The sequence below is a fragment of the Sphaeramia orbicularis genome, chromosome 24 (genome assembly GCF_902148855.1).
Source record: "Sphaeramia orbicularis chromosome 24, fSphaOr1.1, whole genome shotgun sequence".
Taxonomy (NCBI): Eukaryota; Metazoa; Chordata; class Actinopteri; order Kurtiformes; family Apogonidae; genus Sphaeramia; species Sphaeramia orbicularis.
Genome location: NC_043979.1, coordinates 15,235,760 through 15,248,902, shown reverse-complemented (window position 1 = coordinate 15,248,902; position 13,143 = coordinate 15,235,760). Strand labels below are relative to the sequence as shown.

The following is a 13,143-nucleotide window of genomic DNA, read 5'->3' as shown; positions in this document are numbered from 1 at the left end:
TTGGAAAATCAGTGTTTTTTTTTGTTTTTTTTTTTTTTAGTAAGAAAAGGTTCTGGAGTGAAATTGAACTTCTGTGCTGGTGAAATGGTCTCCCCTTGTCTGGGTTTTAAGAGCTTGGCCGCATTAAGTTTTTATGAGACGGCAGAGATAGGGACACTCTGAGCTGTGGGAGAGTATGTTATCGGACTATTGTTCAGATTGTTCTGCACTTTTTTTACTATCAGTAGAGGGTTTTAAGTTCTTTCCTAAGAACTTGAGGTGTATAAAGAAATATACTTTAAGGAGGAATAATGAGGATCTGGAGAAAAGGTTGTTGCAACCAGCAGTTAGTGTGACTGAAGAAGGCAGGCGACATATTGTGTTTGTTAATGCTTAAAATAAGTCACTGTCGAGTGAGGATTGGAATCGGTGTGCACCTTACATTCAGATAGACATTTAATACATTGTACCTGTAGAGCTGTTACAGTAGGTGTTGATAGACTTTATTTCAAGCCTAAGAAGGCAAAATAAATTACCAATTTAAAAAGGACACTATACAAGGACAATATATGGAAATAAATCAATCAAAAAAGAAAAACAAATGTCACACAAATGTATAACTATTTCATTGTGACTCTTAATCCTTTATAGGGCACTTATAGAAATACTCTGGAATTAAAAATTTCAACCTCAGTGTGTTATTGGAGGACATAACAAGACTTTATTACTTTTGTGGAATAAAATAATTTGATGTGTATATATATATATATATATATATATATATATATATATACACACACACACAGGGTGGGGAAGCAAAATTTACAATATTTTTAGGCAGGGATTGAAAGACAGTGTATGACCAGTTAGTTTATTGAAAGTCATGAGAATTTATTTGCCACAAGAAAATGTACATAATAGAAAATATTTTTATTCTATGTGTCCTCCTTCTTTCTCAATAACTGCCTTCACACGCTTCCTGAAACTTGCACAAGTGTTCCCCAAATATTCGGGTGACAACTTCTCCCATTCTTCTTTAATAGTATCTTCCAGACTTTCTCGTAATAGTTTTGCTCATAGTCATTCTCTTCTTTACATTATAAACAGTCTTTATGGACACTCCAACTATTTTTGAAATCTCCTTTGGTGTGACAAGTGCATTCAGCAAATCACACACTCTTTGCTTTCCTGATTACTCATCTGGGCAAAAGTTTGTGAAAAGGTATGGATAATAGTGTTAGGTATGATTATGACATCAATATATGTTTGGTTTCAAAACAATTGACGCAGTGCCTGCTGAGAAAAAACAACTAAATGTTCATTGTAAATTTTGCTTCCACACCCTGTATATATATATGTTTATTTATTTATTTTTTCATGTAGAAAATCAAGGGCGGTGAAGTTACCATATTTGGTTCCTTGCCCATAAATGGCAAAAAAAAGAAAAAAATCAAGAGGTATATGTATAAAAAAAATACAATAAAAAACATAAAAACACAGGTGAGAGGAACTTGTATTTTAGAACATCACTTTTAGAACATTCCAACAACATAAGTGCTGATCCAGACTCCTGTTAACATCCACATTATCCCTTTGAACATCATTCCTTACATTAGTACCATTACTTCATGTTACCTAACAAAGCAGGTACACTCACTGTTCATGCAGAGGTGGACCTTACAGACCCTGTAGACCACATTCGACCTGAGATTGCTGACTCACTGTCCTCACTGGAACTGTTGCTGTCACTGTCTTGTAATGTATGCAGAAATGACCAAATATAGTCACTTGCCTGATATAAGGTTAATCAGTACTTTTTGTCCAAAAAGGAGTAAGAAGAAGCTGCCTTTATATTGTCCTACCCCAATTTTACATGATTTGGCTAATCAGCTAATGTATACCGTTCATAACAAAGAAAAGGTCAGTCATTAAATTACGAAAAAAAGGGAACAAATGATAATGTAGCATCAATAACTATTATTGTTCTCCTGGTCATTGTTACTATGTCTTTGAAAAATAAGATTTTTATACATCTTTTTAAGTTTTGTGATGTTTTCAAATGGTTTGATATTTAGTTCTATTCTGTTCCACTAAACCACTCCACAACATGAAATGCACATCTTTTTAGGATTTGTTCTAGCAAAGTATTATTTCATATTTAGTTTCTGTCTGTAGTCATAACCACCCTCTCTATTTGTGAATGATTTCTGTATGTTACTTGGAAGTAATTTATTTCTTGCTTTATATAATATTTGTGCTGTTTTAATTTCTACCAAATCCTTTAATTTGAGTGTTTGTGAGAGTAACATGGGACAGTACATTAATGCCCTTTACTTTGCTCGTTGAGTCATTTTTAAGTGGAAAAAAATTTCACAGACTCCCTCTTCATCTCTAAATCTGAATATTTTCATGTGTTTTTCCTCCTGTGTGACAGAAAAGTGAATATATTTGGGTTGTGACCAGACCAGACATTCTCATTTGTCATTTTGGCCTTTAGGAAACAACATTTTGCCATTTTACAGACCAAATAATTACTTAATTAATCAAAAAAAAAGAAAAAAAGTCAGATTAATCAATCCTAAAATAATTGTTCTTGCATCCCTATACTCTTGTATATATTATAAAGGTTGAGTGATGCTGATAAGTTGTGCCTTAGAAAAATGTAACTAGAAGCAAAAGTAAATCTTAAATAGAGACTTTTTAGCCATAAATAATAAAAAAAATAAATTTAGCATCTGGAAAAATGCGCAGTGGATGACCTGTCATGTGAATGAGTTGAGTCAGGGTGGCGTGACTGTCTGTTTAAGGCAACTCTTCTGAGCTCAACAACTGTGTGTATTTTAGTAGCACTTAACATCATGTTGTATCTGCATAAAAGAGAATTAATGCAGCGTACTGACTTAGCAGCATCGAGTCAGGGTTTTTCAATGTCCTGCCACCCACAGAAGACAACATTAAGTCCCATATTCCTCACTCTACAACCCCCCACCTCCACATTCCCTTAGACACTCTCTTCTTCTTCTTCTTCTTCTTCTTCTTCTTCTACTTTTTCTTCTTTTGTCCTTTTCGGCTTCCTCCCACACAGCAGTCTCTGTGATCTTTTTTTTTTTTTTTTTTTTTTCTTTCCAGTCTCTGTGATCGTATCTCTGTGCTCAGTGAATACTGTTGCCGTCAGGTGATAACCCATGGGACTGTGAATTCACCCTCCAGCTCTTGAGATTCAAAGACAGGCTCGGTCTGTTCAGCTGATTTTTACCTTCAATAATAGGACTTAAAATGACAAGACTAGAAGTTTTGAAAAAAAAAAAAAAAAAAAAAAAAAAAAAAAAAAAAAATATATATATATATATATATATATATACACACACACACACACACACAGGGTGGGGAAGCAAAATTTACAATATTTTGAGGCAGGGATTGAAAGACAGTGTATGACCAATTAGTTTATTGAAAGTCATGAGAATTTATTTGCCACAAGAAAATGTACATAATAGAAAACGTTTTTATTCTATGTGTCCTCCTTCTTTCTCAATAACTGCCTTCACATGCTTCCTGAAACTTGCACAAGTGTTCCTCAAATATTCGGGTGACAACTTCTCCCATTCTTCTTTAATAGTATCTTCCAGACTTTCTTGTAATAGTTTTGCTCATAGTCATTCTCTTCTTTACGTTATAAACAGTCTTTATGGAGACACTCCAACTATTTTTGGAAATCTCCTTTGGTGTGACGAGTGCATTCAGCAAATCACACACTCTTTAACGTTTGTTTTCCTGATTACTCATCTGGGCAAAAGTTTGTGAAAAGGTATGGATAATAGTGTTAGGTATGATTATGACATCAATACATGTTTGGTTTCAAATAGATATCTATATCTATATCTATATCTATATCTATATCTATAAAATGCTGTTGGAACAGTTAGCCAGTAAAGACAAAATTAATCACCAGAGTGCAAGCCTTTTATAAAAACTCTGTCATATTTTGAAATATGTCCCATAAAATATTTTGTATGAAAGTACTGGGTCTGTCAATTGAGTGTAAATCATAGCAAAATGATTAATTAATCACATATATTTTTCTTCTTAAGACCAAAGTTTGTAATACTTGGCATTTAAATGTAAAAATCTTAAAATATAATATAGAATTAACTCATACTTAACTAAGAATATTTATATACAAATCTATCTTTTTAGATGGTCAACTGAAAGCTACCCCTGTATATTAAAGTGCTGTATGAATTTCCAAATGGTTGAGTCATACAGACAATTAATGAAGAGTGGGAGTGGAGTTAGTGAGAAACAGGGAAAATGTATAATTTTTTGATATTTAAATGTTTAGAAATCTGTGAATTATTTTTAAATTCATGAAACCAACACTTTCATCTTGACACTGGCCATTTCCTATATTTTGTGTAAGTCATATACAGTTACGAAAAAAATTATGAGACCATCAAAAGTCATCAGAAACAATGGTTATGCAATCAAGTACTAACTCCTGTGTGTATCATGTGACTAAAACAGACAGAAAAGAAAACATGGAATGCCTAAAAGTACTGTTTTTGGCAGTATAATGCCATAGCTATTGATGTAAGAACTGAAGTGATTTTGGTTATTATCAAGAAAACTGTGGAAAATGGCTAGATATCAGCTCTGAAATTAAACTCTTATGAGCTATTTTTGTTGTTATCATTATATTTGTCCAAACAAATGTACTTTTAGTTGTACCAGGCATTAAAATGAACAAGAAATTGAAGAAAACAAGGGAGGTCTAATTATTTTTTTTGCAGTTGTATATCTTACTATATCCAGAGGATGTAATTGTTCTTTACCCTGTAGTTAACATTAGATAATGTCTCTCCTGACCTCAGAGACACATGTGATGCAAGATTATAATATAATATTTGAAACCAAACAGCTGTTTTATAGGATTGAACATATTTGGACTTTGACCAATATGAGAGCTCAGCCTAGTCTTACATATTCAGACCTATGTCGACACACTATCATGATTGACTAAGGATAAATGTTGTCTGGGTTCTTTGGCTGGTTTTTGACAGCGCTGATTACAGGATGTTGCAACACAAATAATGTAGTAAAGTGGAGAGAAATTGTTTTAGTGGTACATGTGCACTCGGGGTAGTGTGCTATAGTAATAAAATGACAATCTCTACAAGGGAAAATGACTCATGAAACTGAAGTCTGTCGAAGTTGTAATCTTCAGGGTGTAGTTGCAGGTCGTTCACATATCAAGGGAGACTTTCAAAGCGATTATTCAGCTAATGGAAGGAAGGTGAATGACGATCCTGCCTAGAATATTGACTTCTAGTGAGCCAGACTTGGATCAGCCGCTGACTTTTCTGTACCGTTTTGTATTTAACCCTGTCCACTTAACAAACGGACACTGCCGTAGCCCTCAAAGCATTTAACATTGTACTCCATCACAACTATAATTAGTTACAGAGGTTATTTTATCCACACTCTTTTCATCCCGCATCCATTCATTTATGTCTGTCATTAAGGCCAGGGCTGTGTCTGCTCTGTTTTGTTTTAACTTCCTCCGACCCCTCAGGAGAAACCAGCAGCACCTTTAGTGTGTTCTGAATCTGGCCTGGGGTCAGCGCTGAACGGTCCAAACCACCCCTGTGTCAGTGCAAAGACACAGCAGTTCGATATGGGTGGAGCCTTCTTCATCAGCTGAAACACTTGCTTTCTCACGTAGAGCGAGGCCAGACACCCTGCGGAGGAACCTCACCTCCACTGTTTGTGTTGCTGTTCTTATTTTTCGGTCTTTTACCCGTAGCGTATGACCTCAAGTAAAGGTTGGAGAGAAGAGTAGACAGTAAATTGAGAGGTTTGATTGAAGCTCCCTTTGTGTCGTGTCTGTGTACTGATAACTGTACTTCATCCTTTTGGTGGAATAGAAGCTGTTATATTTTAACCTGTTTCTCTGAAGATCCAGAAGGGAATGCTCTTCATATTGACCCACCGACTTTTAAAGGGGTCATATTTTGCGAAACCCACTTTCATTAGTCTTTTGTAGGAGCGTGTATTGGCAAGAATCTGGCGATACGATACAAATCACAATACTAGGATCACGATACGATATATCACATTATATCGTGATACTGTTAAAAAGGCGATTTTTTTTTTTTCTTTTTTTAAAATGATTATTTCCTTGAAGAATTGAATTACACCAGAAATATGCACAAACACTAAACATATTTTTATTAGATCAGAATGGGATCTAATGCTATATCACAAAATTTTACTGTGTTAAAACTTAAATTATGTTTTACAGACATTACTGTTTAAGATCCTGTTCAAATGTTCATATTCTATTAGTTCATAACTAACATCATAACATTATTTGTGTGCAATCCCAACAAAGGAATTAACATTATTTAATAAAACAATGTTGAATAATAATACATAAAATATAAACAAAAAAGAAAAACAAAAAACAAAGATGAACCTCCACAATATCTGCATTTGAATAAATACCTAAAAATATCAATCCAGTACTTTTTAATGTCGATACAGTATTGTGAAATGAAATATTGCAATATATTGCAGAACCGATATTTTCTTACACCCCTAGTCTTTGGTTCATTTATTTGTGTATTTGGACCCTAACAGTTCAATAAGTTTGAATTTGAACCCTCCAGGTGCTGCAAAGCTTTTTTTATATTCATTTTGGCAAAAATCGAGTGGATTTATACAACTCATTTTAATTCCTTCTTAATTTTTTACGTCTATTGCTAGTTATGTCACAACATATGCACATATAAGGTCAAGACTTCCAACAAACACTTCTCTGAGTACAACATAATTGTTTGTCAGCAGCAGCGGTTGTAGTCCATACTGAAAATGTGTCCAAACTTCAAGCGGATTACATAAAATGTTCAATTGTTGGTTGTATTAACGAACACAAGGGGCTGAACGGGACAGAACAGCACTGTCAACAACCTGGAAGGGGTGGAACATGAAGTGGCTCATTTATATTTAAAGGGCTATCGCTCAAAACAACCTTTCTGGTGTCATTCCTCAGAAATAGGGTTGAAGATGGACCTGTGGGGTTGCATTAATGAGGAATTCAGACCCAAGCATAGCATTTACAGTTTATATAGACCACAAGGAAATGTTTTAAAATGCATAATTCCATTTAAAAGAAGCAAAATATCACTCCTTTAATGTGTGCTGAATTTACAAATATGACCAATTTCAGTAGTTACAGTACACATTAAATACCGTCAAATGGTTAGATTAGTTCTGAATTCTTGTCTACACACAGATGACAATGAAGAAATCACCTTTTTCATTTTCACACTGAACGCGGTGCATTTTAGAACTAAAAGGAATGCATTAGTCATACGGGAGGAACAGTTTATTTTTTTTCCTCCTCCATGCTTTTAAGCAGCCCCTGGAGCTCCCTGGTGACAATATCAAACAGCCATTGAGATGTATTCACACATGGCTCTTACTATTGATCTCAAGCACACTATACCATACAGCAGAGAATTGCGCTCCTATGATGAGACAAGAGGTGAAACGATAGAGATCAGTGCTCTCCAGGGGAGGGTAACAAAGGTTATACATCTACATTACAATAATTGGCCTTTGACTATGACTTTGAGCTGAAATGTAAAGAAGCGTTTGTTTGTTTTCTGTCTGAAGTTTTTTCCAGATATTTTAATAAAAATGGATTTCCTAGAGAGGCAAAGGAAATCTGTTGCGTTCCATCACAGACCTCCATAGTTTATCTATTATTTGCCTGGAACGACACATTGGTTACTTAAATATGATTTGGGCGGAATGCATCGATGCTACGCTGTTTACATTATCGCCTATTGTGTCAGCTCTCGCTCCTGAGCACGCCGAAAATGAGACTTTATCCCCAACAGCCCAAACTTGATAGCCAAAAAGTGTGGCAGGCCTTTAAATAGAGTCCTAATAAAATGATGCTCTGTGCCGCCACAACAAGACAGTCCCTCGAGCAGATGCTAACAGCTAATGTGGCAGCACGGCTTTGTAGCACATTTTCAAGTTGTAAGCAGTTTGTTTATGCCCATACAGACCTATACAAAAAACTTTCTTATAACACTATGAGGTGGTGCAAGCAACTTTTGCAGATCAGTAATACAAGTGCTGTTAGCCTTTAGCATTAACCACTGAAGTAAACCGTACTCATAATCTATGGTAATTAACAGCAGAGGTAAACAACTCTATTCCTAATTAGGCCTACCCTGCATAAATGATTGAATTTTTGTAATGAATAGTATACTTACTCTTGTGCTGGATTTTCTTTTTTTTTTTTTTTTTTTTTTATTAAATATTTAGATCAGAAAAGGCGTAAATAAAACCTTTCATGGTAGGTTGTAGTTATTATTTATTAGCTACTTATCCAAATAATTAACACACTAATCAGGAAATAATGTTAATCATGAAAATGTGATGCATAAGATGACCTTTATTATCCAATAAACAGCTATTTCCACATAAATTAGCACTAAATATTGCAGTATCTCTGCCTGAGATGGATGTGATGGTTTATTCAGCCACCACTACTATGTTTATTTAAAGAACTGGAACATGCTCTCTCTGAAATTGTAAATATTTCTCGTTAGTTGAGGAGTATGAATTCTGCTGCAGCATTGCATGAGCTACAGTGTTTTTATGAGATTTGAATAGAGCGGGATTTGTACTGGACGGTAATACTAGTCAGAGCGCTGAGTTCAAGTCCTTGGAGTAATAACCTGCTGTGATTCATGTACAACTAGTACACACAGGCTGTATCTGTTGAGTACAGCATTGTGGTGTGTGTGTAACTGGAGTCTCCTCATGTCTCTTGCATCATGTTTTTTTTCCAGAATAGAAGCGTTACACACCACATTTATGTTCCAAATGTTTCAGTTTTAAGACAAACATAACCTCTGCTCTTGTGAAATACTGCGTGTGACGGTTTATTTCAGGTGTTGGACAGAAAAGCTAAGCGGATTGAACGTGTAACTACTGGCTGCTGTTGTTTTTTTTTTCCTATAAAAGGCTTTCTGACAGCAAAATGTCCCCCTCAAGAACAGCTGTTGATTTTTATAATTCTTAAAACCCAGGGAAAAGCCAAGTAGTTCCACTGATTTTGCTCTGATGATATTTTTGGAACTCAAATAATGGAATCATCAGAAATGAGAGTCTCAAGATGATTTCATCATATTTGTATTGAACAACACACGTTGCTCTGTGTAATTTCGTCTCTTCCACGGGGAGCTAAGGAGGCTAGCAATTTTCTTGTTCTGTTTACCAGAACGAAAATGGAACCTGACAGATATTTTAGAATGTTTGAGGAGATCAAAGATCGTACCAGGCGACAACTTACAGACAACAGCGTTTCTGTCTCTTGTTTTCTACCTGGTATGTGTGCCAGGTTTGGTGCTCGGATCGTTTCAGCGTCTCTTATCTCTGGTGTCTCTGTGTTCTCCTTTTCATCCTGAAATCCTTCTCTTCCTCTCCACCTCTCCCTGGTTAGAGGAGGATTAGTCTGCCTCTTCTTTTCCACGTACACGCACATGCTGCTTCTGTCTGGCGTGTCTGCTTTAACCCAGCCCACGGGACACGACAGCACCTGTGATCAGAGGTCGGCCGTGGTATCGCACAAACAGATGTAGTGCCAGCATGGGAGCCAGCCAGACACTGTGTGCATATATCCCAGTACTGAAGGTGATTAATTAAAAGTAAAGATGATCATCACTCATGTTTTTGTGTGACCCTTTGTGCCTGTGTCTGCACGCTGTATGTACGTTTGCATCCATTCGCACGATTAGCCATGCCATTTTATTCCCTTTAACTGGAGTTGGTGTGTTTCTGCCAGCCAAGCAGTGCCAATGCCTCATGCAGGTGTGTGATACAGGGGCCCTGGCCCTGATAGACCCCTCATGTCTGGGTTGTGACTGGGAGCATAGCCCTGCCAGAACTCGTTTGCCTGTGATCTGAATTCAAATAGAGCAGCTTGGCTCAATGCAGCCCCAACAGGCCAAGAGAAAAGCTGCTTGCTTAAAATACAACACTGGCAAATATATAACTATGGTTTTAGGGGAAAGGATTGCCTTTACACAGTGTTGCACATGGTAAAAATGTTATTTCTTTTGTTTAAGCTAGTTTTTCATCTTATTGTGTTTTATTGTCTACCTACCTTACCAGCTTTAGTCATTTTCTAAGTGCAAAGAGGTTATTTTTGGAACATCGATCTATGTAGTACATGTCTAATTGGGTTGAGTCAGGCTTACAGGTTTAGTTTGGTGTAGTACTTAAAAAAAGTGATGCTGAGAAATGATTTTCTTCTCGCATAGCCTGCAGTCAGATTCACAGAAAGAGAAGAGAACAGAAATCATTACCTTCCTGTAATGATAATGTTTCAAGGTGGGCTTTGTCCTCCGTCTCATTTTTTGGAAGCCAGCTGGAGGCTTTATTTCTTTTTGATTGTTACATTCCATTACATGAAAAGGTTACCCAAATATTTCTCCCCATAAGGAAAACTCTAGTACAACAGCTTATTCAGGTCATATTTGAGTCCAACTTGGAAGAGGTGACATTAATTCAAGACTACAGGGAGGTATATTTGATGTCTTCCACTTACTCTGCCGAAACAGGAAGAATGTCTTCCCAGGCGCACCGCCGCAATTCAGCAAGCTGCTCAGTCATTCAAACAGTCAGTCAGTAAGTCAAGCCTTGTGTTTGTAAACCTTGCGCGGGTCTGTTTGTGTGGGTGTGGGAGGGAGCTTTTAGGAGCCGAGGTGTTGCTGACAGTCGTGTGTTTGTGAGTGCCGTACAGCTGATAAAGTAGCCCAGTTAATCAGGTAAATAGGCCTGTAATGAAGTGTGTTTGTCTGACGGTGTGCCAGCCTAGCGCCAAGCAATCCCACTGAGACTCTCCTCTTTCTGTCTTTCTGCTGCATCTTCACACACACACATTCACTGCCACACAATCGCACTCAGATACGCAGTCAGGAAAGAACACACACACACACACCAATCCACTGGAGACAGATTGGATTGTGTCTAATGCATATTGCATTTTCCCTGACAAGATGCCACCGCCCACATACAGTAAGTGCCTGTGTTTTCCCTACTGTCAGTGGAAAGGAGCAGTGATGGCTCCGGGCCTGAGCTGAGGGCTGAAGTGTGTCCGCCGCAGATCAGCGGTGGCATCACTCATGATGGCGCTGGCTTCCTTTTGCTTTCACATGAAACCGCTGCTCATCAGCAAAACTCCCACATTAATACAATATCATTAAAACTTTAATTGATTGATGGAGAAGTGGAGTATTGGTTGAAATTGGACAAGCTCCTCGTGTTAGGTCAGTTTTTAGCGCATCATTACATTCCCACCCAAACTAACACACATCTTAATCACATCAATCAGATTGGTTCTCATAAAGATGGAAAGACCCGATCACACATTGTGCAATTACCTGCTCATTTTTCCTCAATGTTCATGCACAGTGGCAGTGAAATAATGGGTTGCCACATGGCTTTTAGAGTTTAATCACAGGCAGTAATTGCTGAACTGAAATTGGATGACACTGATGCCCGCTGCCATTTTATATTGAATCTTGCAATCTCATAGCGACATTATTATTGCCTTTATTTTGTGCTTAAGTGTCAAAAGTGATAATTTTTCCAACATTTACTGCCAAATAAAAAAAAAAGTTAAAACCTGAAAGAAAAAAAAACAAACAAACTTAAAAGACAAATAAATGGCTTAATGTCACTTAAAGCAACTGAGGGAATACCCAAGAATATGTAATATAGTAGGTGATGATAATGCATTTTAACCTCTGTTACCATCTCTCATGTTAACGGGCCGGTTTTGACCCATGTAATAAATCAGCTGTAAAATACTCAAAAAACCATTATCTATCATCCAATTTGTTTTGTCATCTCTCAGTTACCTTGTTGGGCTTCCTTATCCATGAAAATATTGGTTTTAATATTTTTGGTGTGGGCCTTGATGTGCCCTCTGTAAGTCACCAACTCTATACTGAATTGACGTCACGTGTGGACATGCCCATCTTTGCTTGTTTTGTTTTTGTGCAGGTATACTGGATAACAAGGCAGAATGAGAATCCCTAAAAGCTCACATGATTGGGAGAGGAGCTGGCTGTCAGTGTGTTAGCTGACAGCGAACTTCTGATTTCAGTTTTGGCTCTAATTATTATTTTATAATCTTATTTTTATAACTGGGTCAAAACCGACCCCAACAACACAAAGGTCATAATTTCAACCGGAGCGTTTCATAATTTTGTGAAAACTAATTTTTTTGTTATTATTTAGTTGAAATAGAGGTTCCTGATGAATTAAAAAAGCCTTGATGCAATAAACAAAATGTATGTGGTTCTTTCATGCATTTAAAACTTAAACACAAGGGGAAGGTGTTAATGCTGCACTGTAGAAACATGGCAGTGGTGAGTTACTCCCTCTGTTGATGCAAGCAGCTAATTCAAAAGATTCCTGCAGATGGTGCACATTTAGTGGTCTCATAAGTTTATCAGTAGCCTCATTGTGCAACAGGGATGTAATAAACCTTCAACACATATGCAGTCTGTGTGATCACAAAATCTATTGAATCTCTACTGAATTTGCAAGTAACCACATCCCCATATTAACAAGTGCAGTACGTCTAACTATACTGCAGTAGTTTTCTACGCTGATGATCACCTGTTAATATAGTTGTGTTTATGAGAACAGACTCCAATCCAAAGCTTAGGGGAACCAGGACAATGTGGACCTGGTCATGACTCTACTTAAAAAGGTACCCAGGATGACAATTTTGTTAAGAGGGATTGATTTTCATAGTTTTGAATGACATAAACACACCTGTCACATTAACCAATGTGTCATTCTATACTGGGAGATGGTCAAACTAAATTTCTGACATTGAATTTTGTCCCATGTTTTCTTTGGTGTCAAGACAGATAATAGTCTTCTGTAACCTCTCTCACATAATTATTTTGCAACCAAAGATATCATTGTGTTTCCTCATGTTTTATCTGGGATCCAAAATTGCGAAATGTATGAGTGTTAAGTCATTAAAACAATAATTAGTATTTGTGCATGATATGTCATTTGTGCCATTTAAGCTTTTCATTAACTGCTTGTAAATCATTCACA

General features: G+C 36.7%; 1 protein-coding gene across 6 annotated transcripts in view; it reads left to right on the top strand.

Moving 5' to 3' along the window:
- Positions 1-13,143, top strand: part of nrxn3b (neurexin 3b) — a 355,069-nt gene that overhangs the window by 112,793 nt on the left and 229,133 nt on the right. The window lies entirely within an intron of this gene.